Source organism: Gracilinanus agilis, chromosome 6 (assembly GCF_016433145.1).
Source record: "Gracilinanus agilis isolate LMUSP501 chromosome 6, AgileGrace, whole genome shotgun sequence".
Lineage (NCBI taxonomy): Eukaryota > Metazoa > Chordata > Mammalia > Didelphimorphia > Didelphidae > Gracilinanus > Gracilinanus agilis.
In genome coordinates this window covers 847,390-853,536 of record NC_058135.1, presented here as the reverse complement: position 1 = coordinate 853,536, position 6,147 = coordinate 847,390, and positions in this window count along the sequence as shown.

Below are 6,147 nucleotides of genomic sequence, written 5' to 3'. Positions count from 1 at the left end.
AAACCTTAAAGCTTTACCTAAATGCTAGCTATCTAGTATTGTTGTTGTTGTTGTTGTTGTTGTTGTTATTGAAGTCTTCTTGGTGACCCTTTACAAGCTTTTCACACATTATTCATCTAGTATCTTATGTTAAGTTAAGAGCACTACTTGCTCTATTGCACACATTCTTCCTCCTCATCCCAGCTTCTTAGAGCCCTCTTTTCCCTTCAAAGCTCACCACAAGCCTCATCTCCTATGTGAGGCCTTTCCTGGTCTCCCTGGATGCTAGTGCCTCTCCCTTCCAAATCTGTTGTTTAGTCATTTGATTGAGTCCAACTCTGGGATCCCTGTGGGGTTTTCTTGACAAGGTTTGCCATTTCCTTCTCCAGCTTATTTGACATATGGGGAAACTGAGGCAAATAGGGTGGAATGATATGATATCACAGTGGTCCTCTTCCTCAGTGGACTTTGCTGGTTCTGATGATCTCTTGACTGCTACCTGCTAGTCTCACCTAAGGAATGCTCTCATAGCTAACAGTTGTGTAGTATCTGCTGTGACTTTTTATGGCTTCATCTCTTCAGGACTAGTTGAACCAGGCGGACTTCACTCTACTAGGGTAGAGTAATGAGAGCCTCAAGGGCAGGCTGATGGCTCGGTAGTTACAGTATTAAAGCACAGCTGAGGAAAGCTGGGCGGAGAACCTCCACCCTGAGATTAAGTCTTTTCTTTTCTACCTCTATGTCACAACCGAACTCAAAGTATCCTGTTAACAGATAATTACCTAATTTAGTGTTAAATTGTCTGAGATGTTCCAAAGATCCTATATGACTTCATTATAGATGAATTGGAGCCAACCAAAGGAGGTGAGGTCTGGGTTCTCTACCTACCTAGCTGTATTCTTGACTTTATTCCATATATCTGTCAGTAGCAAAGCCTGTTTGCTTTGGTGTCATATTCTGACTAATAAAAACCCAAAACAAGGACAACAACAAAAACTCAAATGCACCATCTCAAATGTGGTTTGGGAAAAGCCCATTTGGAAAAAGGTATTATAAGCTGCTAAACCCTGTAGACCTTGCACAAGTGTTACCTCAGGGAGCTCAGGGGCCATTTTTTGCTCAGGAGTGATGTCCTGGCACCCACACTAGCACACCTGTCAGTAGGACCTGCCTATATCTAAATGGGTGTAATCTGCTTCTGTCAGGTGTTACTCTAGCTGAATTTGATCCATTAATATTTATTAATGAAACTTACTAAAATTAATTAGAAAATTAAATTCATGTGACTTACATTACAAATCTCTGGTCATGTAGCTCACAGTGAAAACACATGGGCACCTCTAAACTTAGAACACACCCTTATTTTATATATGGATGAAGAAATGGAGGCCCAAAGAGGTGACATGACTTGGCTGAGATCACACAGTGAATGCATAGCAGGTCTCCTAACTCCTGGTACACTTCATTTTCCTCAAATGATACTTTGTGGAGAAAGTGGGGGTGCTAGTCCCCAAAGAACTTCTCTCTTTGTGCTGAAATGGGGTTCAACCATGAAATGTCCTGCCTCCAAGTTCTGGCAGGGCTGTGGCAGTTTGTGAAGGGAGCCCAATTTGGAACCAGTGGGACTAAAGAAACACTAGGTACCTTTGGTCCTGTGCTAGCAGATATTTCTTTGTTGCAGTTAGCTGTATATCAGCTCTAGCCTGTTAGTACAGATGTTTCACTTCCTGCAACTAATCCTCTACACCAGTGATTCCCAAAGTGGGCACTACCACCCCCTGGTGGGTGCTGCAGCGTCCAGGGGAGCGATGATGACCACAGGTGCATGGATCTTTCCTATTCGTTGCTATTCAAATTTAAAAAATTAATTTCCAGGGGGCTAAGGAATATTTTTTCTGGTGGTAGGCCAAAAAAGTTTGGGAACCACTGCTCTAAACCATATATCATTTATAACTTTGTAGAGCAGATGCTTCTAGCTATGAATTTGTTTTTCTGCACTCCTGTGTATTTTTGTGCATCATTAGTGGAGCCAGCCAGAGTAGAGGAAGCAATTGGTTTAACCTTTTTCTGTAGAAAAGAAACCCTAGAGCAGTGATTCCCAAAGAAGGTGCTACCGCCCCCTGGTGGGTCCTGCAGCGATTCAGGGGGTGGTGGTGATAGCCACAGGTGCATTTATCTTTCTTATTAATTGCTATTAAAATAAGAAAAATAATTTCCAGGCGGCTAAGGAATATTTTTTCTGGAAAGGGGACGGTAGGCCAAAAAAAGTTTGGGAACTCCTGCCCTAGAGAAAACCTGAGGGAACTATTTGTTGTTGATCAGTCGCATCCAACTCTTGGTGACTCCATTTGGGGTTTTTTTTGGCAAAGATATCTGAGTGGTTTGCCATTTCCTTCTCCAGCTCATTTTACTGATGAAGAAACTGAGGCAAATAGGACTAAGTGACTGAATTCTGGAGGATGACTCCAGGCCTTGTATTCTATCCTTTGTATCACCTTGCTGCCTGAGGGAACTATGCTCAGATAACATCTGTCTTTGTAGATCTCCTTTGCTGGTAAGATAAAAATCAGTTGACTAACAACTATTTAACTAGTTTTTCTTCCAGGTACCACAGTGCTGAAGCATAATGAAGACCATTAAACCTGAGTTCCAATGCCATCCCCAGGAAGTATCTTTTCTTTCAAACTCCCATCCTAGTGGGCTTGGCCAGCAGTGTGCCAAGCTCAAGGAGGCCATGGCTCCTCTTACCCTGGGTTTTTATCCTTAGGCTATCAGGAAGCTACATCAATAGTTTAAGACTTCACTTGCTGGACCAGTTAATTCTTTCTTTTAAATCCTTCTAAAATTTTTTTAATTTAATTTTTATCATTATGCAAAACCCACTTCCATATGGGTCATTGTTGTAAGAGCAAACTCATACAGAAGCAAAACCCCCAAAGAAAACCATAAATACACTGATGTGAAGATAGTCTGCTTCCATCCTCATGCATCTGACTTTAATGGTTCTTTCTCTGGAGACAGAGAGCCTTCCCCATCATAAGTCCTTCAGGATCATCCCAGATCATTGCATTGCTGAGGGTAGCTAAGTCTATCAGAGCTGATCATTGTACCATGTTGCTGTGGCTGTGTACAGTGTTCTCCTGGTCCTGCTCGTTTCACTCTGCATCAGTTTGTATAGATCTTCTGGACCAGTCAATTCCTGAGGGCAGTTTCACTGCTTTTTAGGAAAAATGTAGCCTAGCCTGCATAGAGTAATATTGCTCCTACCATAGTGATATGTCTTTCAAAATAAATGTCAAATGACTTGTTTTACTTCATTGCTACTGATGCAATCTTTATGAAGGTGGAGGGTCTGCTAGATCTTAGTATTTAGTACAACATCCATTAATTTTGATTAAATTTTGGTGCTGGATGAGAGAAGCATAGGAACTCGTGTGTGTGTGTGTGTGTGTGTGTGTGTGTGTGTGTGTATTTCCTATTCCACTTTCCCCAAAGCATGAATTCTCCTTTGGATATGGGTGGTTGGGTCCACCTTCCCTTTTCTCCTTCTCTTCTCTTTAGTCATTCCCCCTCCCTCCTTCCTTATCTTTTTATTAGGATTCGTGTATAATATTCACCAAGAAAAAAAATGGATTTCAGAGTCCTTTATACCTAGGTGCCAGTAAACTAAAGTTAGCAAATTGTTTTTAATTACCCCTGAGGTGACCCTCTTCTATGATAAAAAAAAAAACCCTTAAATCTGCAACCCTGACTACGTATTTAAAGGTTTCAAGTGCAAAGATAATGGATTAGCTTGGCTGCCATTTTGGACCCAGAGAATGAAGTCAGAGCAGTAAAGCCCAGACTCAGGCTTTCATAAGGGACCCGGAGCGTCCTTGACTTTGTATCTTAACTACTTCTATGGTTTCTAAAATTCATTGAGAAAAATTGATGTAGCTGACACCTAGTTCTGCCAACAGAAGCCAGGAGGAACCATGGCAGCACCGACCTCAGGTGAGAGAGCAGAGTCTGTTGACTTAAGCTTCCTCATGAACCAACTGTATTGAGGGACTCCTTGCCTTGTTTCTCTGGAATCTGAGCTGTGGAATCTTGGCTAGATGGTGGGGGCTCAGACTGAATGACTTTCCAACAGGAAAAAACACAAAGGCAGCAGCACATGTGTTGCCTGCCCAGGCCCTAAAACCATGTTGGTGAACCTATGGCACACGTGCTGGAGGGATCTGCTACGCTCCCCCTCTCCACGCACCCCTGAGGACGCTTCTCTCACCCCCGCCCCTCTGACCAGCACCCCAAGGGGAGAGCTTCCTCCTCCCCTAACTGGGGCAAGAGGGCGGCTTACATGCAGTGTGAGGATTGCAGTTTGGGCACTCATTCTCTAAAGATTCACATTCACTGGCCTCAGATGCAGAAAGCTCTGTATTTAGTGATGATTTTCCCATTTTATTATTAATCATTCCCCTCCCCAGCCTAGTTCCCTTGCAAAATCCTGAGATAAGGTGGATACTGGAATAATCAAGAGGATCTTCAGGTAAATGTAGAATAAATCTGAATCTCAGTCGTAATGATTGAAGGCTTTGTTTTACAGAGCCACGCCGAAAGATGTGTGCGTGTTAGATTTGGAATGGTTCCTTATACATGCCACTAATATTTTATAAAACTGCCCTGGCCACTGAAAGTACCATAGGAAAGAAATGAAGAAGAGTGGAGAAGTTACCACAGACCTGGATTATAAGAATTTCATACACAAGTTTGATCAATGTAAGCAAATGCCTAGAACAAGGAATCAAAAATGACCTGAAAACACAATAATCATCAAAGAACTGACGGATTTGCCAAGCAGAGAGATGGCCACCAAAGGCGACACCAGTTTAGATTGTAAGTGAGCTTGCAAAATCTTAATGGAGAGGGATGATGGAAGGTGAGGAATAACACTTCCTCAAGTGGAAGTGGTAGAGTGAATGAAAGCTTGGCAAGAGGCCCAAATAAACAAAGTTCTCTTGAGGCCATTTAAGGATCAGAATCAAAGGCAAAAACCAGAAGGAAAATGTAAAAGATCTGCAAAAATATTTATAAAAAAATCTTCTTTGCCATTGAGTAAAGACATCACCTGAGGACTGTAGCATTAGAGTCCTTAGAAATGAACTAAAGAGAAGAAGATGGAGGAGAGCATCTGGATTAGACCAAATATACAAAAATGTGACACCTGTTGGGGATGTACGGGAGGGACTCCCAAAGTATATGAAGTTTTAGTGCTGGGGGTACACAATGGAAAAGTGGCTGACCCTGTTCTCCTGAGTCCTCCCTCTAAATAGGGGAGATGACATTAAACCAAAGGAACGTTGATTTTAAAGAAGAAAGATTCTTGTAATGCTAAGAATTTGGTGTATGAAAAGGCCTGGGCATGCTAAGGCCGGATCAGTAGGTCAGCTGAGAGTGCTGGAGGCCTTCTGGACATCAAGGCAGAGTATATAGCAGCACAGGAGGTAGGGGGAGGGCAGATAGTAGGGTATGATGAACTTCTATTTTGGCAGAAGGAATAGAATTGGGGCAGCTGGGTGGCTCAGTGGATTGAGAGCCAGACCTAGAGACGGGAGGTCCTAGGTTCAAATCTGGCCTCAGACACATCCCAGCTGTGTGACCCTGGGCAAGTCACTTAACCCCCATAGCCTAGCCCTTACCACTCTTCTGCCTTAGAACCAATATACAGATGGAAGGTAAGGGTTTAAAAAAAAAAAAAGAATAGAATTGAATTGGGGGCAGCTGTGGGACTCAGTGAGATGGGATATTCCAGGTTCAAATTTGACCTTAGACACCTCCTAGCTCTTTGAGCCTGGCTAAGTCATTTAACTTAACTGCATTTCCCTTCTTCTGCTCTTTCATGTCTTTTTTCACAGAAGAGGTGATGATCACCACCCTGCGCTGGATTATATTTGATGCTCCTCACATGGAAGTGTGTAAACAACATTGCTCAAGGAACAATTTGATATTTGTTTCTATTTGTTATGAGGGTTTCTCCTCCTCATTTGGTGGGGGAAGAGGGGAAAGGGGAAAGCATGATGGGATAGAGAGAAGATAATTTATAAAAGAAAAATTAAATTAAATTTAAAAAGGAAACCATAAGCCAGGAGTTGGACAGGAATTTGTTTCTGTTTGTTTTTATTTAGAATA